Source organism: Phacochoerus africanus, chromosome 2 (assembly GCF_016906955.1).
Source record: "Phacochoerus africanus isolate WHEZ1 chromosome 2, ROS_Pafr_v1, whole genome shotgun sequence".
Lineage (NCBI taxonomy): Eukaryota > Metazoa > Chordata > Mammalia > Artiodactyla > Suidae > Phacochoerus > Phacochoerus africanus.
In genome coordinates this window covers 263,539,555-263,562,672 of record NC_062545.1, presented here as the reverse complement: position 1 = coordinate 263,562,672, position 23,118 = coordinate 263,539,555, and the positions used below count along the sequence as shown (strand labels likewise).

Genomic DNA, 23,118 nt, shown 5'->3' with positions numbered 1-23,118 from the left:
AATTTGATGGGCTGAGCAATTTAAACACTGCATCCTCAATAATGACAACTGGGAAATACTTTGCATAACATCACTCCTTGTGTATTTATTTACTGCACCATTAAAGACCTAGTGCAAGTGAGTTCACCGATGACAATAATGTCGCAGTTTACGCTTTTGCAAAGGATCCATTGTTCGGATTGTCAAGGAGCTCCTCATTCCTTAGCTACCCTGTGGGGCTGATGATTCAACTCTCCCACTCTTTAGTCCACTGCACCCATCAGGAAAGTTCATTATCCCAAGCTCCAAGATGTCACCTGGCTCCCTGCAGCCTCTCTGCAACCGTCAAGTATTCAATCAGATCTCTGTTCTTTTCAAATCAGGATGAAACAGTTAAAATTATACATCACACTCAGGTTCTGTGCCATTTTCATGTCACAATTCCAATGCCTTAAAATATTTAAGAAACTAATTTCTTAGTCTCTGAAGTCCCGTGGCGAATGATCCTGGCAAAAGCAAGTTCTGAATTTTGCAGCAGTAAAATAGATGGTCCGGGAGCCCAAGGAGTCTTGTAAAGGCTGAGTGAGGGCAGCCGGATGTGCCTACACCAGCTCATCAGAAGTGAACTGTTGTCACACTGGGCACTAAAGCACCAACTCTGAAATATAATTTTTGTTTACGTTCCCTCCTAAAATAACTAAAGCACAAACTCTGAAATATAATTTTCGTTTACGTTCTCTCCCTCTACTAATATTCCAGCAGAGAACAGAGCCCGCGCCAGGTGCCCAGTACCCAGCCCCTCATGTCCGAAGCTCAGGACTTGGGGGTTTCGGGAGAGAGCGGCTCCAGCGCGCCGGGCTGTAGCTACTGCATCTGTGCTCTTCCTTCCCCAGGAAACAAATGGTGGATCGGACCTCCCAGGCTCTTCGCGCTCCCCCCCCCCCCCCGCCCCCGCCCCGTGTTAGGCAGGGCGCCAGGGATCCGGGGCCCCTCCCTGCAGTACTGGGTGATAGACCCCACCCCACCCTCCAGGTCCCTCCACCCCCACCACGTGCAGGCCGGAGAAGGCAAAGAGGCCCAGCCACCCTCACCAGGGAATTTCTTTTCTTTTTTTGCTGGTTTCAGGCTTTTTTCTGCTTGAGTGAAAATGAAACAAACACCCCCTGCGCCTCCCGGCCACCAGACACACACGCGCACCGGCACTCGCGCACTCGCGCCCTCGGCCTCCTAGCGGCCGCGTCTGGGGCGGGACCCGCTCTGCACAAACAGCCGCGGGCCGGGTGGAGCGGGGAGCTCGCCGCCCGCCGCCCAGTGCCCGCCGGCTTCCTCGCGCCCCTGCCCGCCGCCCCGGAGGAGCACACAGCGGCCGGCGGGCCGGAGCGCAGGCGGCACACCCCGCCCCGGCACGCCCTGCCGAGCTCAGGAGCACGCCGCGCGCCACTGTTCCCTCAGCCGAGGACGCCGCCGGGGGACCGGGAGCCGAGGTGTGGGCCATCCCCGAGCGCACCCAGCTTCTGCCGATCAGGTGGGTCCCGCTGGGCGCTGCCCGAGCCCCTGGAGGCCGCGAGTCCCGCCCGGCCCAGGGCTGCGGGCGCCGTGGAGGCAGCGCGAGGAGAGGACAGGCCACCGCGCCGGCCCTGCCCTGTTGCTGCCCTGCCGTGTCCCCGCTTTTGTTCTCGTCGTTACCTCTGTGCTCAACTCTGACCCCGTCTCTGTCCCCATCTTGTCAGGCCTGAGGGGCTGCGGGCTTCCACGGGGTCCGCCGGATGGAGGCGGGAGAGGGGAGGCTCGGGGCGCGCAGAGGAGGACTGCCCGGGAAGTCTCGAAAGGAGGGAGGGGTCTGTCTCCCAATGTGGGGCAGGGGAGGCGGAGGCCTCCCTCGCCCGGGACTAGGTGGGAAGAGGATGCCTCCGCAAGAGGGAACCTGAGAGTGAAGTGAGGGGCACAGAAACCCCTGAGCGCACAGAGAGGGAGAGGTCGGGGAGCTCAGAGAGCGGAGGACCGAGCCCGAAACCCGGCCGGGGGAAACTTTGGAACGCCGAAACTTTGGCGGCGAAGAGGCCCGCTGCAGCGGGGTGACGGGAGGCGAAGGGGTCCCTTCCAGACTTTAAGCCACCACGTTCCCACTCGAAAGGGACACCACCCCGCGTTTGAAAATGGCAGAAAAGCAGCTAAACAGACTGGTTCCACAAACTCTTGAAAGGCGTCCAAGAAACAGTAAAGTGGGGGAAAATGTCAGTGCGCGAAGAGAGAAAGCAGAGCGACTTGAGATTCCCCTATCTTCCCGCTGGCCCGGGAGGGAGGGAGGCGCGGAGACTGTCTGCGGGCGCCGCTCCTCCCCCCAGGAAAGACAAGAGACCCGGACGGTTGCTTTTGTGGCTTTGCTTGTCGTCGTTTGCCCTCCTCTTGGCCCCTGAGCGGGCCTTGTCGCCTCGTTCATGTGCTTAGAAATGGGTGGGTCTCGGAGCGCTGTATGTGCGGGGGCCGGGGCGGGGGGGGGGGGGGGAGAGGGGGAGTCGGGGCCGGGCTGCCTCCTAGCTGGGAAACCCTTTTCCAGGGAGAACCTGTTTCCACAAACCTGAAATAGAGAGACTGCTGTAAGGAAATGCCAGGTGCGAAGAGGTTGTGTGTGTGTGTGTGGGGGGGGGGATGTGGATGTTTTATTGGACTTCTGTGCTTCTTTGGCTACACTAAGCACTTTGTACGTTGCTCGGAGTTATTTCTGGGTGCACCTTGCCTCCCCTACCAGATGGGGTGGGGAGCAGGTGCAGATCCTCTTTATTATTACACTTGACAGATGCACGACGACTGGATAAGACTGAGCTAAAAGAGGCCCTAGGGTTTACCTGGTCAGGGAGATTTCAAACTTTGCCCCTGGGAGACCTAGGATCCTGGTTCAGGAAACGCCAAGGTGGAGGAGGGGAGCTAGCCTCCCGGGCTCCGACTCTGACTCTTCCCTTCCTTCTTTCAGACAGAACCAGTTCGGTCCTGCCTTGATCTCTTCTATAGATTGGGAAACACCAGAGGCTATTTGTTTGGGTTTTTTTTTTTTTTTTTGACCGCTCCGCAGCACATGGAGCAGGCCAGGGATCAGATCCGAGCTGTAGTTGCCACCAAAGCCGCAGCTGTGGCAATGCCAGACCCTTAACCCTGTGCCCGGCTGAGAACAAACCTGCATCGCAATGCTCCCAAGACACAGTAGCTGTTTTTAACTCTTTTTTTTTTTTTTAACTCTTGACTTTTTAGGGCCACACCCGAGGCACATGGAGGTTCCCAGGCTAGGGGTCTAATCGGAGCTGTAGCCGCTGGCCTACACCACAGCCACAGCAATGCCAGATCCAAACTGCATCTGCGACCTACACACAGCTCACAGCCACACTGGATCCTTAGCCCACTGAGCGAGGTCAGGGGTCGAACCCCCAACCTCATGGTTCCTAGTCGGATTCGTTTCCGCTGAGCCACTATGGGAATTCCAGAAGCTGTTTTTAGTATCAAATTCTTCAGATCCAGGCTGCTCTGGCCATTTTTGGTGGATAAATGGAATCTAGGGGTGTGCAAAGTGATTTGGGCAAGATCCTGAGGTGGCCAACCCTTGGCAGGAAACTTGTCTCCTTTGTCATAGGTCATAGGTTTTCCTGGCCCTGATGGCTCTGAGTTAGCAACTCTACTCTTAGCACCAGCCCACAAAGACTCTGGGTTCCCAGGACCACCTCCCTATCCTTCAGGGAGAAGTAGCCCATGAGTCTCATCCTCTGGGCTTTTCCAGGCCGGCAGTGGGCCTTGCACAACCAAGTTGGTTTCACAGGCTGAGGTCAAAAGAATTAGGTTTCCCAGAAACTAATCAGCACACTGCCTCTCTCTTAGTCCAGCCCAACAGGGTTGATTATGTCTCATTAACCCATTTCGTAGTTGAGGAAATGAAGGTTCAGAGAGGCCGAGTAACTCGATTATGGGTGCTCAGCAGCTGGAATTTAAATGCAGCTCTATCTGGCTCTAAGGCTTTTGCTCTTTCACTGCATCATTTCTGATGACAGCTAGAAAATGGCTATGGACAGAGGCCATCAGGATGGGGGCAAGGGGGAGAGAAGAATGGCTGAAAGGGGGCTACATTAAGGGGGGCTGGACATTCGTATAGATGCATACATAGCACAAATATAATTTATATTTAAACTGAATGTGTTTTTGCCCTTTAGAGTCTCTTCATTTTCGTTATTTTATTGATACTTCACAAAATTATTTTCTTTTCCTTATGTTTTAACTGAAGTATAATTTCCAAACAATAAAATACGCAGGTGGTAAGGGTTGGGTTCCACAAGTTTTAGCTGTTGTTTGCACCTTTGAAGTGGCCACCCGAAATAAGATAATGAAATCTTTGCGTCATCCTAGGAAAGTTCCCATTTGCTATCAATTTTCCTTCACCTGTTCCAAGCAACCATTTTCTCACTTTCTTCAACATTGATTAATTTTGCCTGCTCTTGGACTTCGCATAAATGGAATCACACTGTGTTTCTCTTGTGTATCTGGCTTATTTCCCTCCATGTAATATATATATATAGTTTGTGAAGCTCGCCTGTGTTGTTGTGTATGTTGTGAAATTCACCTGTGTCTTTCTTTTTAGTGCTGAGTAGTATTCTATTCTAAGGCTATACCATCATTTGCATATTTATTCTCGTCTCGATGAACCTTTGGGTTATTTCTAAGTTGGGCTATTATTTCTTGTAGAAGTCTTTTGTGGACCTTTGTTATCACCTAGGATTGAAATTGTTGGGTCATAGGGTGTACCGTTTTAGAGTCCCCAGCAATGTATAAAACACGATTATTCCACATCCGTGACAGTGTTTGGTATTGTCCTTTTTTTTTTTTTTTTAGTTCTAATCTTCTTTTATTTCCAGGAGTGTTCCATGATAAGTGTTTAACATCTACATTTGTTCATTTATTTAATTATTTATTTTATAATTCATTCTTTTATTTTTTTTTATTTTTTGTCTCACCCACAGCATGTAGAGGTTCCCAGGCTAGGGGTCCAGGTCAGAGCTACAGCTACCAGCCTGTGCCACAGCCACAGCCACGCAGGATCCGAGTTCTGTGTGCGACCTACACCACAGCGCCGGATCCTTAACACACTGAGCGAGGCCAGGGATTGAACCTGCATCCTCATAGATCCTAGTCGTGTTTGTTAATCACTGAGCCATGAAGGGCTCCTGTTCATTTTTTTTTAACTCAATGAATTTTATTACATTTATATTTGTACAACAATCATCACAACCCAATTTTATAGTATCTCTATCCCAAACCCCTCACCCACCCCGCCACCCCCAACCTGTCTCCCTTGGAAACTGTAAGTTTTTCAAAGTCTGTGAGTCAGTTTCTGTTCTGTAAAGAAGTTCATTGTGTCCTTTTTTTTAAGATTCCACATGCGGGGGTTCCTGTCATGGCGCAGTGGAAAGGAATCCGACTAGGATCCATGAGGATGCGGGTTCGATCCCTGGCCTCGATCAGTGGGTTAAGGATCTGGCGTTGCCGTGAGCTGTGGGGTAGGTCACAGATGCGGCTCAGATCTGATGATGCTGTGGCCGTGGTGTAGGCCGGCAGCTGCAGCTCTGAATAGACCCCTAACCTGGGAACCTCCTCCATATGCCGCCTGGGTGCAGCCCTAAATAAAGCCAAAAAAAAAAAAAAAAAAAGATTCCACATGTGAGTGATAGCACATTGGTGCGTTTTGTTTTGTTTTGTTTCTTAGGCATTTTATTTAGTGCCTGGGTAGTGGTATCTTATATCTTCTGTTTTTATGAATTTTAAGAGTTGTTGGAGAAGGCAATATGTTAGGGGGGAGAATATGGAATAAGGTGGTGGTATGGAGGCCCCTGTGAGCCGTGACTTGGGAAGGAAGGAACTAAGTGGTACCTGGAATTGTGGTCTTAGGAGGGGGAATGTATAGGCTCAGGAGAGCGCTCTATGTATCATCAGGTCCTTGTACTTTATAAATAGACAAGTTGACGCATGCGCATGGCTTTAAATGCTGCCTCTCTAACAGTCATCGGTATCTCCACTTCAGATCTCTGTTGTCAGCCCCCAATTCACATGTTTAGCTGCTGCCCTTGGGACATCTCCTCTTGGATGTCTCAAAGGCACCGCAGACTGGACAACTATAGAGCAGAATTCACTGTGTCATGCCGGCTTTCTGTCATGAGTCACTGGATGAATGATGGTGCCACTAGCTGAGAGAATATGGAAAGAGGAATTTTTTTTTTCTTTTTAGGGCCGCAACTATGGCATATGGACGTTCCCAGGCTGGGGGGTCTTACTGGAGCTGCAGCTGCCAGCCTACACCAGAGCCACAGCAACGAGGGATCTGAGCTGAGTCTGTAACCTACACCACAGCTCACAGCAATGCCGGAACCTTAACCCACTGATCGAGGCCAGGGATGGAACCGGAGTCCTTAAGAATGCTAGTCGTGTTTGTTACCACCGAGCCACGACAGGAACTCCATGGAAAGAAGAATATTTGAAGTTGGGCAGGGAGAAAATGAATTTAGTTCCAAGCTAAATGAACAGTCTAGGAAGATAAGGACTGGATTGCACTGGACTATTAGATTGCTGAAATATACTGGGAGTGGTTTTGGTGGAGTGGAGGGAAGGTAAACTAGATTGCTTGTAGGTGAGGGAGAAAGAAGTGGAGATAATGAGGAGAATCAACTCGTTTAAGAAGTTTGTTTGAAGAAGTTCTCGTTGTGGCTCAGTGGTTAACAAACCCAACTAGCATCCATGAGGACATGGGTTGGATCCCTGGCCTTGCTCAGTGGCTTAAGCATCTGGCGTTGCCATGAGCTGTGGTGTAGGTCACACACTGGGAACCTCTATATGCCATAAGTGTGGCCCTAAAAAGACAAAAAAAAAAAAAAGAAGTTTGTTTGAGATGGTCGAGGAAGAGACTGAGCTAGAGTTGGAGGAAGACAGAGTAAAGAAAAGGATTTTAGGATGGAAGAGACAAGTGAGATATAGTTTCAGGGGAAGGATTCAGTCCATGCGAGGGAAGGGGTGGCTGATAGAGCAAGGGGCTAGGAGGAGCAGAAGGGAGTGGTGAGGGTTGGCTTTAAAGGAAAGATGGAGAAGGCTCATCAATTACAAAATTCTTTGTTGACTCACCATGTGTACAACAACTAATCGTGACATGTGATGTTCTTTACCATCTGCATCCTTATCATCTCACATATATAGTGTGTATCAGTTAGCTTATGTTGCATAACAAACATCCCCCCCATCTTAGTTTATGACCACAAAGGTTTATTTATTGCTCACACTGCTTGTCAGCCAGAAGGCAGTTGCAACTGCATGGTTTTGTAGATCTGCTCCAGGTGGCAGCAGGATAGAATATCTGCAGCATGTATCTCCTCCTCCCAGGACCCAGGCTGAAGCTGCTCCTTCTACCTAGAATGTGTCATTTTGATGCAGAGAGCTGGAGGAAGAAAGAGATAATTCAATGCTTCTTAAAGTTTCTGAGAGTTCCCTGGTAGTCTAGTGGTTGGGACTTGGGGTGCTTTCACTGATGCAGCCCAGGTTCAATCCCTGTTCTGGGAACTGAGATCCCACATCAAACTGCTACATGACCAAATAAATAAATAAATAAATAACATAAAATCTCTGAGGGAGTTCCTGTTGTGGCACAGTGGAAACGAGTCTGATCAGGAACTATGAGTTTGCAGGTTCGATCCCTGGCCTTGCTCAGTGGGTTGATGATCCAGTGTCACAGATGCAGCTTGGATCCGCTGTGCCTCTAGTATAGGCCGGTGGCTACAGTTCTGATTGGACCCCTAGCCTGGGAACCTCCATATGCCGCGGGTGAGGCCCTAAAAAGACAAAAGGACAAAAAAATAAAAAATTAAAAAAATAAAATCTCTGAATTGGCACATGGTCACTTCTATCCATATTCCATTGGTCAAAGCTGGTTGTGTGACTGAGTCTAAAGTCAATGGGACTGCAATAAGCTCTGCCTATTGGCCCAGAATAGATACTTGGGAACAACAATCCAATCAACCTCATATATTTGTTAGAAACTTCCTCGTGCAAGTCCCCACCTATCTTTCTCTCTCCAAACTAATGCCCATCACACAGCCTGCTGTTTGGTACCATCAGCACCATCGTTCCGCCTTCCTCAAGCATGGCAGTGGCCTTTCTGGTCTCTATATATTTGCTCATGTGGCCCCTCTGTCTGTTAGCTTTGGCTGCAGTTATGCTGCATAACAAACATTCCCCTCCAGTCTAATCTAGTTCAGTCAATCCCACCCCTTTACCAGCTCTCCAAAGTGTCACTTTAGGAGTTCCTGTCATGGCTCAGCAGTTAACGAACCCAACTAACATCAATGAGGACATGAGTTCGATCCCTGGCCTTGCTCAGGGGGTTAAGGATCTGGCATTGCTATGGCTGTGGTGTAGACTGGTGGCTACAGCTCCAATTCGACCCCTAGCCTGGGAACCTCCATATGCCGCAAGTGTGGCCCTAAAAAAAAAAAAAAGAGACCCTTTACTTTCAGCCCCCCTGCCCCTGCCGTGCTGGTGGGCAGCCCTCTTCAGCCCAGCCCCTGCTGCTGCATGCTCCCTGTTCTCTGCTCCTGTACACCCTCTCCCTGCAGCCTAAGTCCCATTTCCAAACACCGAATTGATTGGAGTTTTCCATCTTTTCCAAGGCTCCCTCTGCTCTCAGGATAAAGCACACATTCCTTTGGGTGACTCCAAGGTCCCATACAAACAGCCCTCTGAAGCCCTTACCACCCTCACCACTCCATCCTTTGGAACTTCTGCTCCAGCCTGAGGGAACTGCTGCAATTCCTGAAACCCTCTCCTGGTTCGATGGCTCTGGACTTTTCCCCATGCCCAGGACACCCTCCCACCTCCTCCCCAAACCCTCCCACAGACTCCTACACATCCTTCAAGGCCCATCTTAATCACCACCCTCTCTGAGAAGCCCCCCATGAATTTGGCACCTCTCTGCCCCCCAGGTCCCTGGGCATCCTGCAGGCCATGCCCCGGTTACATTCTGTTGCATGTCACTTTTTCTTATCTCTTTGACGGTGGCTGCTGAAGCCAGATGGCACACTGGGCATGTGACCGCAGTGCCCTTTACCTAACCCATACTTGTGGGTAAGTGGCCTCCCAAGGGCAACTGGGGCAAAGTTGTTTCCCCCTGCCCAACCCCCTGCCCTGGGCTGCAAGGTCTGCTGATAAAAGCTTCAGCCTTAGTCTTGAGAGAGGGAAGCCAGGTGGGTCAGTCTGGGACACCAAAGAGTGATGTAGATTTGGACTGTGGACTGAAGGCAGAAGGGTCATCATGTGGAATATACTTAACCCAGAATTATTTATAAAAGTCCTTGCAATTCTAAAAAGAGGCTGACCTAAAAATATGTCATTGAAATCTCCAGCCGAGGAGCTGATCTGCTTGGCTTGTCCCAGCCTGGCTTGGAGGGCCACAGATCTCGGCTGCCTATGATCAGACCTGGCTGCAACTCTTGCCAGAGCCTTGGCTCTGGCTTTATTGCCAAATAGAGTCTCTTAAAGGAGGAGTGGTGGAGTTCCTGTCAGGGTACAGTGGAAATGAATCTGACTAGTATCCATGAGGTTGCTGGTTCAATCCCTGGCCTCGAGCAGTGGGTTAAGGATCCGGCGTCGCTGTTAGCTGTGCTGTAGTTCGCAGATGTGGCTTGGATCTGGCATTGCTGTGGCTGTGATGTAGGCCGGCAGTTGTAGCTCCAATTAGACCCCTAGCCTGGGAATTTCCGTATGCTGTGGGTTCTGCCCTATGCCCCAGCAAAGGAGGGGCGCTGAGGGCAGTGGGGTGGGGACACAATGCTTTGTGCGCATGTTTTATGCCCCAGGGAATGCGCACGCAAGCCTTATCCAGGGATCTGAGTGTTGGTATGTGTTCCCTGCAGTTCCTGTTCCAGGCCCTGTGTGGTTGGCTGACGTGAATGGCAGGAAAAAGCACGGAGCTGCCAGGTGGGCCAGGTCCTAACTGGGAGAATGAGTGACCTGAGATGGAGGAGAGCCCAGAGGGAGCACATCCGGGAAGGCAGAGGCAGAAAGGATTTCTAGAAGGATGTGGTCAAGAGGAGAGCCTGGCTGAGAGGTTGGGTAGAGGATTGGGCCCTGGAGGACATGGGCTGGCTACACGTTGATCGCAAGACCCTAATGGGAACAGAAAAACAGTATCTTTTTTTTTTTTTTTTCTTACGGCTGCACAACGTCATATGGAAGTTCTCGGGCCAGGGATTGAATCCAAGCCACAGCTGCAACCTATGCCATCACTGCCGCAACTCTATCTAGATCTTTAGCCCACTGCACAGGGCCAGGGATTGAACTCATGCCACTGTAGTGACCTGAGCAGCTGCAGTCGGATTCTCAACCCACTGCCAGAACTCCTAGAGTCGTTGTTAGAGTTCTCTAAGCTAGTGGACAGTTAGACGAGTGAGCACATATATCTACCTCGCCTGAGCCTCACAAAAGCCCTATGAAGTCAGCAAAGCAGGAATTATCCCCCCGCCTCCTCACTTTACAGGCAGGGAAATTGAGGCTCAGCGTTTTAATTGTTTGGCCACCATCTCTCAAGAGTGAAGTGGCAGAACCAAAGCATGAAAGCCTGGTCTTGACTTCAAACATAGTTTGGCTTGGAGACCCTGGTGGGCCCTCGGCAAGGAGAGTGAAGGTGAGTCTGAAGGTTGGGGGGCTGCTGGGGCCCAGACCCATGCCCAGCCCCCGAGAGGGCTCCTGCCTGGCCTTGCTCAGCCTGAAACTAGCCGGAGAGAGTGGAAGGTAGCAGCTGGAAGAGGCTGGGCAGAGAGAGGGGCCAGGTCTCTTGATTTCTTCTTCTTCTTTTTTTCTTCTGCTTTTTAGGGCTGCACCCATGGCATGTGGAAGTTCCCCAGGTAGGGGTCGAATCGGAGCTGTAGCTGCCACAGCAACACCACAGCAACACAGATGGGAGCCGCAGCTGTGACCTACACGGCAATGCCGGATCCTTAACCCACTGAGCGAGGCCAGGGATCAAACCCTTGTCCTTATGGATCCTAGTCGGGTTCGTTAACCACTGAGCCATGAAGGGAATTCCCTCTTGATTCGTTCTTAATAAAAGTTTCAAACTCCATCCCCATCTGGGTGTTCTTATCTTCCCGAGCCTTGCTTCTCATGCCCTGGACTTGGCCCCATGTGGGGCGAAGGACCCTGAAACGAGCTCTGGGCTGAAAGAGAGCTGGTCTCGCCCCGCCGGTGCTGGTGCAGCCAGCGGTAGGGGCCTCAGTTTCCCCATCAACCAGGTGGTATAAGGCTGGCATCTGGCAAACTCCTCTCTGAGCAATAGCTGCTGTTAAACAAAAATCGGGCCAGTCCCAACCCACAGGAAACAAACCTTCAAACTAAAAACGACCAGGGGAGAAGTAGCTGCTGTGCCTAGAGGGATGCCAAATTTTCACCCTGCCCTTGTGAGTTTGGGCACCAGAAACTGTGGTCCTAAAAGATGCACCTGTTGCTGAGATGCATGCTTTAAATCAGATACTCATTCAACGCTCACTGAGCCTCCAGAATGTCCTTCACTCATCTTTAAAGCGTTCAGGATGTATGGAACTACATGCTGTGCTAGATAACCTGAGATTCGCAGTGAACAGAGGTGCAATCCCTTCCCGTGCAGAGGCTAGAATTCAGCTGGGGAGATAGTCAGTAAACAATGAACTGCACAGACAGAGACATGGAGGAGATAAACAGGGCAGGGTCCTGGGGCCCTGAACTTGTCTGGGGAAGTGGTCAGGGAGGGCTTCCCTGAGGAAGTGATCTTTAAACTGAGGCCCGCAGGACGTAGAGGGTGAAAAAGGAAGAGCGTTTCAGGCAAAGGAAAGGGGTCCTGAGAACCAGTCATCCTGATCTTCCCCATGGCTGTTCCAGAATCCAGATGGTCCTGGTGTCTGGAGGGGCACAGGGGAGGGAGCAAGCCCGGGGCAATGGGTCAGCTGCCCAGAAGGGTGACGTTGGGCTTGGCAGCATCTGTGTGCAGAAACCCAGCTGTCCTTTCTCCTACGTCAGGGAAATCGCAAGTCCTCAAGTGGCCGGCCAGCTGTCCCCAAGAGGAACTTGCTTGGCATCTGTGGGGAAAGACAAGACCGTTGACAAAATCAAGGAAGGGGTTTTCTTTAGGGGGAATATGGCTCCCGGGGAGCAGGGACTGGGCCTGGATTTGCTCTCGGTTGAGCTGTGGTTGTTTGCAGATTGCTATTTTGTGTGGCAAACTCCGTTTTCATAGGTTAGCCAGAGCTGTGCACAGAAAGGCACGATTACTATTCCTCTGTGCAAACTAATTGAGTGCTTAGGAGCTCCTTCTCTGGCATGAAAGGCTCAGCGAATGTTTGCGGCTGATATATTGAGAAGCGCTTGAGATGAGGTATGGGTCAGAAATTGTGGTTGCAAGCAACCGATGGAGATTCTAGCTCACTGAGGCAGAAGAGGTATGTGCCTTGGAAGGATTTTTTGGTTGTTGCTCATGGTATTCCTGGGGCAGCTTGAAAACCAAGCTGCTCAGAACCAGGAGAGGTCAGGCAACAGACCTAACACAGTTAGGGTCTCCCAACAGGAGTTAATTCTAGCTCTTGCTGGCACTGGAGCCGCTGTTAACATTTCACTGGTATCAGAACCTGAGTGCTACTTCTTTAGGGTGGGAAGCTGCTAAGTGACCAGGCCTGGGTCGCTCTCCTGCATTGCAGGTGAAAGTCCAGGGGGAGGAGTTCCCATTGTGGCTCAGCGGATAACGAATCCGACTAGGAACCATGAGGCTGCGGGTTCAATCCCTGGCTTTGCTCAGTGGGTTAAGGATCTGGTGTTGCCGTGAGCTGTGGTGTAGGTTGCAGACGCGGCTCGGATCCCGCGTTGCTGTGGCTCTGGCGTAGGCCGGTGGCTACAGCTCTGATTTGACCCCTAGCCTGGGAACCTCCATATGCCACGGGAGCGGCCCAAAGAAATAGCAAAAAGACAAAAAAAAAAAAAAAAGAAAGTCCAGGGGGAGCGTCTGGCTCATTCTGTTCTGGTGATGGAAGGGAGTTCCTTACACTAAGCTGAGACGTGACGAAATTCTCCCAAACCACCAGAGATGGGGGGTCCTGTAGGACCACAGAATCCTGCAGGTCTAAAGAGAGTCTCAGGGCTGTCGCTACGGAAGGAAAAAGCCTTCTGTGAAACTTTCAGAGCAGCAGGCTGGCCTCAGGTCAAGTTATTGAGCCCTTGAACCTCAACGTTCTTATGTGTGAAATGGGTTGATGTAGACTTTAGAGATAATATATGTGCCTAGTGCCTGAGGTGGTGCCAGTAAAAGACAGCTACGGTTGTCATTATTATTAGTAGAGGTAAGAGTAACTTCAGTCTGCTGTTAATGAGAACAGTTATATTCTCTAAGGAAGTCCCTCCCCCTATGAAAATCTAGAGGAACTCAGAAGCGACTGCAGGCATTTATACAAAGAGATTCTCGGCAGGGTTCCTTTAAATTTATATCTCCCTGGTATACTTATGATAGGATTTCATTTACCAAAAATAAATAACGAAGGAATGAATCACCCTCTTACAGATCCCTGTTGAAAAACAGTTTTGAAGAAGGTCCCTGCTGTGGCGCAGTGGGTTAAGAATCTGACTGCCCGAGTTCCCATTATGGCTTAGCAGTAAGGAACCCGACTAGTATCCAGGTCGACTCAGGTTCGACCCCTGGCCTCACTCAGTGGGTTAAGGATCCAGTGTTGTCATGAGCTGTGGTATAGGCCGGCAGCTGCAGCTACGATTTAACATGTAGCCTGAGAACTTTCCAGGGAGTAGCCCTGAAAAGCAGACACACACACACACACACACATACACAGAAGAAGAAGAGGACAGGGCTGGAGGCACTGCCCACCACCTCGCCCTCCCCCAGCCCCAGGAGAGTTAGACTATACCACCACACCCTCTCCTTGGAAGAACCCAGACTCCCACAGGCATAGAAGGCCTGGATTAGAGCTGAAGGCTGTGCTGGTAAATATTTCACCACCAGCTCTTTGAAAAGTGAAAGCCCTCGTAGATGGTATTTGCCAGTTTCCATAGTAGACATATTTCTACCATGACCAGTTTCTAGCTACTACTGGAGGAACTGGGAGTATCTATTACGTCTAGATTCAATAGATATAAACAACTTCAAGAGTATAGTATGTGGTCATACACAGAGGAAATTAATGAAGTTTTTTTTTTCTTTTTCTTTTTGGTCACGTGCCCGTGGCCTTGGAAAGTTCCCAGGTCTGGGATCGAACCCGAGCCACAGCAGGGACAAACCAAACCCTTAACTGCTAGGCCACCTGGGAACCCAAGGGAGTGATGACTTTTGATGATTACCTTCCGTCATACTATAATTCATTTAGTTCTAAGTTTATGTAATTTAATTTTTAGTAATGGCTGTGGTGAACAACTTGCTCGCCAAATTCCTGATGAGACGTGGCCCTTGCAAGCCAGCAGGAGCCAGCTCCAGCATTCTACTGGCTTGGGAGGACCTGAGAGATCCAGTGCAAAGAGGCCATTCCCAAACAGCAGCTGCCCCCACCCCAAAACACTCTCAAACACGCCAGGTTTTAAATTTGCTTTATAACCCTCTCCCCCACCTGAAATTATGTCTTTAATGATTTGTTAATTATAATGACTGATTTTGTTGTTTGTTTAGAATGTGAGCTCTGTGAGAACTGAGGGCTTTTCCTGTGTGGTTCCTCACCACATCCCACACTGCGCATGCGTGCAGTTGGCCCTCCTAACCGTGGATTGACAGGCTGAATGCAGATGGGGCTAGGAGCCTTGGAGGGTTCAAATCCTCCTTCTGCTACAAGGTGCTCCTTTCCTTGAGCCTCTTTATCTGTAAAAGAAAAGAGTTTGGGAGTTCCCATCGTGGCTCAGTGGAGATGAATCTCACTAGGAACCCTGAGGTTGCAGGTTTGATCCCTGGCATCGCTCAGTGGGTTAAGGATCCAGCTTTGGCATGAGCTGTGGTGTAGGTCTCAGATGTGGCTCGGATTTAGCATTGCTGTGGCTGTGGCGTAGGGCAGCAGCTAAAGCTCTGATTCTACTCCTAGCCTGGGAACATCCATATGCCATGGGTGTGGCCCTAAAAAGCTAAAAAAAAAAAAGAGTTTGAGCAAAGACCCCCTGGGCTCCCTTCATCTGTAAAATGTCTCTATACCTGATAAATGCATACCTGCCACACAGGGCAGCCAAACAGAGATTCTTTTTTTTGTCTTTTTAGGGCCGCACTCACGGCATATGGAGGTTCCCTGGCTAGGGGTCTAATTGGAGCTGTAGCCACCGGCCTAGGCCAGAGCCATCTGCAACTACGACGGGAACTCCCAAACCGAGATTCTCAACTGAGCATCCTCAAGGGTGAAAGCCAGTGTGCTGGTTCTTAGGACCATCGGTTTTCTCTTTCTCTGCCAGGACAGCTTTTATCTCTGAGTGCAGCGTGGCTTCCCTTGAGCTGCCATGACTGATCCCAGCCCAGCCCCGTGGGCTCGGCCGAGAGGGAGCCAGGCCCTGCCTGATCAGGGGCAGCTGATATTTTGAGGTGTGTTGAATTTGCTGCCGAGTGAAATGCTCTCAGATCAGGAGGGCAGTCTGTCTGGGTGAGTCGTCCCAGCCAGATGGGAGCCCACAATTCCACTGGATCACAGAGCTCACTGGAGCCAAGCGGGGTAGCCCCAGGAGGCGAAACAGGGGTCCTGCCTGTCTCCCGCGTCATGCTTTATGTCTTAGGACAGTGTGGTAGAAGATCAGTCCTTTCTTCCTTTATTTCTAATCCCCTGTGGACTGGTCCTTTAGTAAAACACTCTCAATTTCTGTGCCTCCTCAATGCATCCGTCCGCAGCCACAATTTGAGACCTAGAGAGCCTGGTGGAAACAGGCATTTGCGTCTCCTCCCTTGGCAGGTGAGAACACTGAGGACAGGCAGGTTTGGGACCCTCCCTGTGGCAGAGGGAGGCCACACCTCCATGTCCCCAGGGGAGAGACCACCAGTGCCGTCATCCTCACCCCTCTCCGTTCCCTGTTCCCCTCGGGGCTGAGATGACTGAATGTGGCCTCCTCTTCCCTGAATGGTCCCGGCAAAATAGGAACAGAGATAAACCCGGCTGCATCTTCTGCATCTCATCACTCTCCTTCCCATGGGGTCATTCTCCTCCCCATTCGGGGATCAAGCTGGAGATGAGCCCAGGACCCTCCCTCCGCTACTGACTCTGGGTGCAGCTGGAGGCCTTCTCTAGGGCCCAGCAACCCCTGGGAGCAGCTGACACCCAAGCCCATCTGCTGTGGGGCAGCATCGTAGGATTTTCTGCCTTTTCTCCCATAGTTCCCCCTTCCCACTGTGCTTGGCTGACCAAGATTCACACGTGCTTTCTCGGAGGGAGGGGGCTAGACGTGGACTGCAGGGCCAGTATGGCTCTCTGGGCCATGCTTGCCCCTTCTTCAGATGGCAAACAGGGCAAGGGGAGCGATTCTGAAACCAGAGAAATCATAAAACAGCAAGAGCTCACGCTTCCTGGGCGCTAACTCCAGAAGCTGTCCTAGGAGCTTTACAGGAGCTCTGCCTTTTCATCACCCAGCAACCCCAGTTTTACAAATGAGCAAACGAAACACAGAAAGATTTAGCAGTTTCTCAGGGTCACATGGTGAGGGAGAGATTTGGGACGCAGACACAGGCAAGATGATGGGGCCTTTCATCAAGGCCACACACTGCCTTCAGAAAGAAGACATCAGGCGTTCCCGTCGTGGCTCAGCTATAACAAACCTGACTAGGATCCATGAGGGTGCGGGTTTGATCCCTGGCCTCACTCAGTGGGTTAAGAATCCGCTGTGGTGTAAGGTTAAGGATCTGCTGTGGTCAGGGATCTGGCAGCTGGGATCTGGTGTTGCTGTGGCTGTAGTGTAGGCTGGCAGCTATAGCTCCAATTCGACCCCTAGCCTGGGAACTTCCATATGCTGTGGGTGTGGCCATAAAAAAAAAAAAGAAAGAAAGAAAGAAAAAGAAAAAAGAAAAAACGAAGACATCAGAGCAAGCAAAGAGCTGCCATTAGGCCCCAATCTAGCCCTCTCATTCAAATAGATGGGGACAAAAAAAAAAAAAATAGATGGGGAAACCCAGGCCCAGAGAGGGGTAGGGCCTCTCTAGGGTCACTCCACTCCTGCACTGGAGTCCAGGAATCCTGCACCCTGCCCTCCGCCTGTTTAGGGTTTTACCACCTTTGGTCAAGCATCAGCGTGTAATTACGGCCAGACGGCTTATCTGCTGATTCTGCGCTGCCGGGGGCCCCTGGGAACACACCGGGGCGGGGATGGCATGGGAGGCCAGCCCATCCCAGCAGTGTCCTCTGCCTGCACTGCTTGGGGAAGGTCTTGGGCATGGAGCCCTGGTTGTTGCTGGAAAAGCTCAGAAACTCTTTGTTCTCCATCGGCCCCTATGCTGTCGAGAAGCAAGCAGTGCTTCTGCTGCTCTCGAATGTCATATTTCCTGTTTGTGAGCCTGGCCTGAGGTAGAGGACGTGGTGGAGGGCAAGGGGAGGATGGGGCCTTCCTTTCAGGAATTACAGTTGTTGGACATGGAACGAGCTGGAAGGTTGTGCCAAATTTTTTCTTTTCCCTTTTTTTTTTTTGGTCTTTTCAGTGCCACACCCGTGGCATGTGGAAATTCCCAGGCTAGGGGTCCAATTGGAGCTCTAGGCACTGGCCTACACCACAGCCACAGCAACACCAGATCCGAGCCTCGTCTTCGACCTACACGACAGCTTAACAGCAACCCCAGATCCTTAACCCACTGAGCGAGGCCATGGATTGAACTTGTGTCCTCGTGGTTACTAGTCAAATTCATTTTCACTGTGCCATGGTGGAAACTCCGTGCCTCATTTTGTAGATAGGGACCCCAAGGCCCCCCCCAAACGTTAAGAACCTGGCCTAGATTCCTAGAAGGCACCCTGCTTTTGGTTTTAGGGTTTAGTTTGGTTTAGGTGTTGTTGGTTTGTCTTTTTCTTTTTGAGATGATGCAATCATAGGATGTGTGAGCTGGCAGAGATCTAAGAGGTGCCCCAGTCCACCTCCCTCAGTCACATAGGTGAGAACCTGGGGCCAGGGTGAAGGTGGGTGGGGATGGGGGGGGGGTCCTTTCTTAAGATCCTAGAGATGGCTGCTGGCAGAGCCCTAAGGAGAACTTGTTTTTTTTTTTTTTTTTTGAATCAACATGCAACAAGTACCACTGAATGCCACCTCTCAGCCCAATGCTGATTAATTTTCTGTCCAGTGGGGAGGCAGATCTTAATCAGATAATCATGTCTATGTGGCCAAAGAGTGGTCGCTGCCCTCAAAGAAAAGGTCAGGAATCTACAAGAAAAGTAAGATTCTTGCCTTAGGAAGTGACACAATAGCTGAGACCTAAAGGACCTGGGGTGGGGGGGTGAATGGGAGTGAGGGGGGTGGGAAAAGGGGTTCCAGGCAGAGGGAAGAGCACGTGCAAAGGTCCTGAGGCAGGAAGTGCCTCCTTTTATAGGTGGGCAAGCTGAAGCCCAGAGATTGGAAACTAACCTAGTTTAGTGCCCCTAAGAATCTTTCTTCTCCTTGCCACCCCCTCCCATCTTTAAAGCTTTTTTAAAGGAAAGAGGCACAAGACAAACAACTAATTAAATAAATGAATTAATGGCAGAGCCGGAATTACTGGGAATTTCACACCGAGGGAATTTTAGAAAACCCTGCTGAACTGTAGGACCTTGACTAAGAGCCTCTTTGAGCCTGGAAGATAGAGCCAACCTCCCTGCTTTGCAGATCCCACACAGACCTCCTGTGAAAGGGCCAGCCAATTCAGAAGGCAGAGCCAGGGCAGCAGGACCATCAGCTCCCTTGCCAGGGCCAGCCCTGGGCTCCAGGTCTGCAGGAGCCTCTCTCCACCCCACTATTTGACTGTAATCCTGCGATCCAGTCAGCATTAACCACGTAGGGTACCAAGGCCCGACCAAGACACATAGGAATCTTGGAACAGTGAACACCTAGAGAGTAAAGAAGGACGTATGGGAGCACCTGCTATGTGTCCAGCATCTCAGTAGACACTTCACACAGGCAGCACCCTTTACCCCTCCCAGCAGCCCTGCAAGGTGGGTGCCCTTCTGCCCAGTGGTTACATATGGACACTGAATTTCAGAAGGACACTGCCTGAGGTCACATTTGGGAAAAGTGTCAGAGAACCACGAGATTTGTTTAATTAACTCGCTCTTCTGTCTGGTTTTAAAAAGAAACGTATGCTCATCATAGAACATTTGAAAAAGGCAGAGGTCACGTAGCCAGGGAGGGGCCACTCCAGGGGTAGCCCCGGTCTGCTTATCATGGCAGCTACCTTCTGCCCTTGTGCCAGCCCTGAGCAGAGGGCCCAGGAGCTGGGCAAGTGGACCCAGGCAGCCTGGGGTGGAGGGCACCCTGGCAGGCAGACACGTGGCTGCCCTTCACACCAAGAGTCTTTAAATCTTTGTTCAGCATGTTTCTGGGGTGGGGAGAGGGTACTGGAGCAGATGGATTGGCAGGGAATACCACTGGGGAGCCTCTCCTGGTTTCTGAATTCATTCTCCCCAAGAACATTTCCCAGAAGCAAGAAGGGATAGAAATCTACTGACAAAGGCACTGTCCCAGCTGCAGTGAGTTAATGCCCTAAAAACACACCAGCTGTTCCCCCTTTCTCTTCAGTTCGCCTTTGAGCTTTTCCAAGCCAGACAGCTTCTTAGGAAGTTCATTAGAGGATTTGTTTGGGTTCCATTTTTATTTGGAACTTATTAAATATAGACGAGAGCAACGAGTCTTAGAAAGGAGGGCCGCTGTGCCTGTCGTTGACTTGAGCACCTAGGTGTATCCTTTCGTTGACATCCTTGGGCTCGGCTCCTTTTATTAACGAAGGACAGGGAACACGCCTTACATTTACGCAAAAGACAGTAACGCATTTGGGCAAAAGTGTCAGAGAACCACGAGATTTGTTTAATTAACTCGCTCTTCTGTCTGGTTTTAAAAAGAAATGTATGCTCATCATAGAAAAATGCAGAGAAATGCAAAGAATAAAGTGACCACGCTGCCACAAGCTTGTTGCATAGTATTCACCACTATAACCTATGCACCTAGTTCTGGCTTTTTTTCCCCCTTTTATTGTGGTAAAAGATACACAGCATAAACCATTCTAATGCTTTTTGAGGGCATAGTTCGGTACCACTAAGCACATTCACACGCTGGGCAGCCATCCCCAGTGTCAACCATCTGAATTTTTCCATCATCCCAGACAGAAGCTCTGTGCTGCTTAAGCAGTAATTTCCCACTGCCCACCCCCATCCCCCCCACCCCCGTAACCGCTCTTCTACTTTCTGTCTCGGTGAATGTGACAACTCTGGGTGCCTGATCTAAGTAAAATCACACACTATTTGTCCTTTTGTGTCTGGCTTATTTCACTTAGCGTAATGTTTTCAACCTTTATCTGTGCTGAAACATGTCAGAATTGCATTCTTTTGTTTTGTTTTGTTTTGTTTTTTAGGGCTGCATCCGAGGCATATGGAGGTTCCCAGGCTAGGGGTCCAATCGGAGCTGCAGCTGTCCAATAATTCTGATGTATAAGATCCATAGCGCTGGTGCAGGGGGTTAAGGATCCAGAGTTGTCAGTGCTGTGGCTCAGGTCACTGCTGTGGCAGGTTCAATTCCTGCCCTGGGAACTTTCATGTGTGTAGCCAAAAAAAAAAAAAAAAAATCCATACCGTAAATCACAGTCTGTGTGAAATTTTGTATCTGACTTCCTCACTTTATTTTCCATTGTATTAACCATTCCTCAAAAGCATTCTTTAAAGGTTGCATAATATTCCCTTGCATTATTATACCACATTGCTTTTTTCCTTCACTCACTAATTTCTGGGCCACAGCAAAAGGTTTTTAAAATGTGATGATAAAATAAATAACTTGCTTCTGAAAAAGACCCTTATGCTCTCTTCATACTTGCCAAAGGTAAGCTGCTGCCCTCAAGAAATTTTTAAATTTCTCCTTGGGGATTCTTTTTTTTTTTTTGTCTTCTAGGGCCGCACTGGTGGCATATGGAGGTTCCCAGGCTAGGGGTTGAATAGGAGCTGTAGCTGCTGGCCACAGCCATAGCATCGGAGCCTCGTCTGCGACCTACACCACAGCTCACGGTAACGCCAGATCCTTAACCTACTGAGTGAGGCCAGGGATCAAACCCGCGTCCTCATGGATGCTAGTCAGATTTGTTAACCACTGAGCCACAATGGGAACTCTGACTCCTTGGGAATTCTAGGATTATTCAGTTCAGTGGCTTTAAGAGTTCTTTGTAGCCAAGAACCCTTTACTGCAAAAAAAAGAGCAAAGAGATAAAAGGAGAGGTGATCTGAGAAGGGTGGATGGGGCCCAGAGTCCGGCTCTCTCAGCCTCCCCAGTTCCTCTGTGTCCCTGAGGGACTTCAGGGAGATTCTGGGGTTTTTCTGGAACACAGTTTGAAAGCCACCAGGCCAATTCAGCACTTTTATTTTGCTTTTTATTTTTTCATTTTTGTCTTTTTTAAGGGCCGCAGGTGTGGCCTATGGAAGTTCCCAGGCTAGGAGTCAAATCGGAGCTGCAGCCACAGCAGCGCAGGATCTGAGCCTTGTCTGTGACCTACACTGCAGCTCATAGCAACACTGGATCCTTTAACCCATTGGGCGAGGCCCAGAATCGAACCTGCATCCTCATGGATACTGCTGAGCCACAACTGAAGCTCCTTAGCTCCTTAATGTAGTGTGGACATCCTAAGAGAGAAAGGGACTTACCAGAAGTCAAGTTCTTTTTTTTTTTGTCTTTTTAGGGCTGCACGCTCAGCATATGGAAGTTCCCAGGCTAGGGGTTGAATCAGAGATACAGCTGAAAGCCTCCACCACAGCCACAGCAACGTGGGATCCAAGCTGAGCCTGCGGCCTGTACCACAGCTCACAGCAATGCCAGATCCTTAACCCACTGAGCAAGTCCAGGGATTGAACCTGCGTCCTTGTGGATGCTAGTCGGATTCGTTTCTGCTGAGCCACAACAGGAACTTCTCAGGTTCATTTTTGTATTCATTCATTCATTTGTTCATTCATTTTTCTCAATCTATAACACTCACTGCCTGCTTGTGAGAATGACTGTGGGAGCTTGTTCAAAATACAGGTTCCCAGGACTCTTCCAGATTCCAAAGCAGCAGATGTGTGGAGAGAGCAGGACTGGAACCCCTGGGCTGGGATCTGGGCTGGGGGTGGGGCTTCCCATTCCAGACCCCGAGTTTGCAGATCCTTGCCCTTCCACCTGTATGCCCTTCCTCAACCATCAGACTCCTACTCACCCTCTGAAGCCCAGTTCAAGCATGGCCCCTTTCTCTTTGAAACCAAGCTGCACAGGCCCATGCAGCATGGCTTCGTGCTTCCTCTGTGGTCCCAGAGCACAAGAGGGGGCTTCCACCACCTTCATACTTACTTCTTTCCATTGTGCACAATAGTTAATTGTTTCCAGGCCTGGCTCCCCAACTAGAATGTAAGCTCCTTAGGGAGTTTGTGTAATTTCTGTTTTCCCCACAGTACTAGGCGTAGAGTGGGTGCCTTGTGATTGTTTCTTGCCTGGACTTGGATCTAGTATGGCTCCATATTTGGAGGATACGAAAACTGAGCCTGTAATTTGCGGAAGGTCATCCAGCCCACCAGGGCAGTGCCAGACTGCCACCCGGTTGTCCTGGGGCTCAGCCCTCACTGCTGGCCAGCTGGCAAGGAGGCACAGAGCATTGGCTCTGCTACCTTATCCCTGAGTCTTGTAATCACCCAGGATTTCTGAAATCCAGAGAGTTCTGCTTGGATTCACTTGGATTCAGTGTATATGTTTGGATGCCTGGAATTTAAAGTAAATTCTGGTTCGATAAAGTATAAAACTTCAGCATATACAATATGGGAGATTATGTGAGTGCTACTTGGACCAAGCCAGTGCTCAGAAGCTAAGAAAGCAAGTCTCATTGTGGGTGGTCAGCCCATCTGCCCTCAAGGATGCATCGTCTGGGGGTGGGACTGACCAGAGATGGCTGCTGTCCTGTTATCCCAATTTGTGATCAAC

The 23,118-nt window shown here is 50.3% G+C and overlaps 1 protein-coding gene across 5 annotated transcripts in view; it reads left to right on the top strand.

The window, feature by feature from the left end:
* The first annotated feature begins 1,376 nt into the window (after positions 1 to 1,376).
* The window catches only part of GGTA1 (glycoprotein alpha-galactosyltransferase 1 (inactive)), a 74,382-nt gene continuing 52,640 nt past the window's right edge, over positions 1,377 to 23,118 (top strand). For 3 of the 5 annotated variants that reach the window (XM_047768316.1, XM_047768314.1, XM_047768311.1), the window contains exon 1: positions 1,377 to 1,504. The gene's annotated coding sequence lies outside the window, so the exon portion shown is untranslated. The remainder of the gene's footprint in view (positions 1,505 to 23,118) is intronic. The other 2 variants (XM_047768315.1, XM_047768312.1) reach the window with 1 other exon arrangement.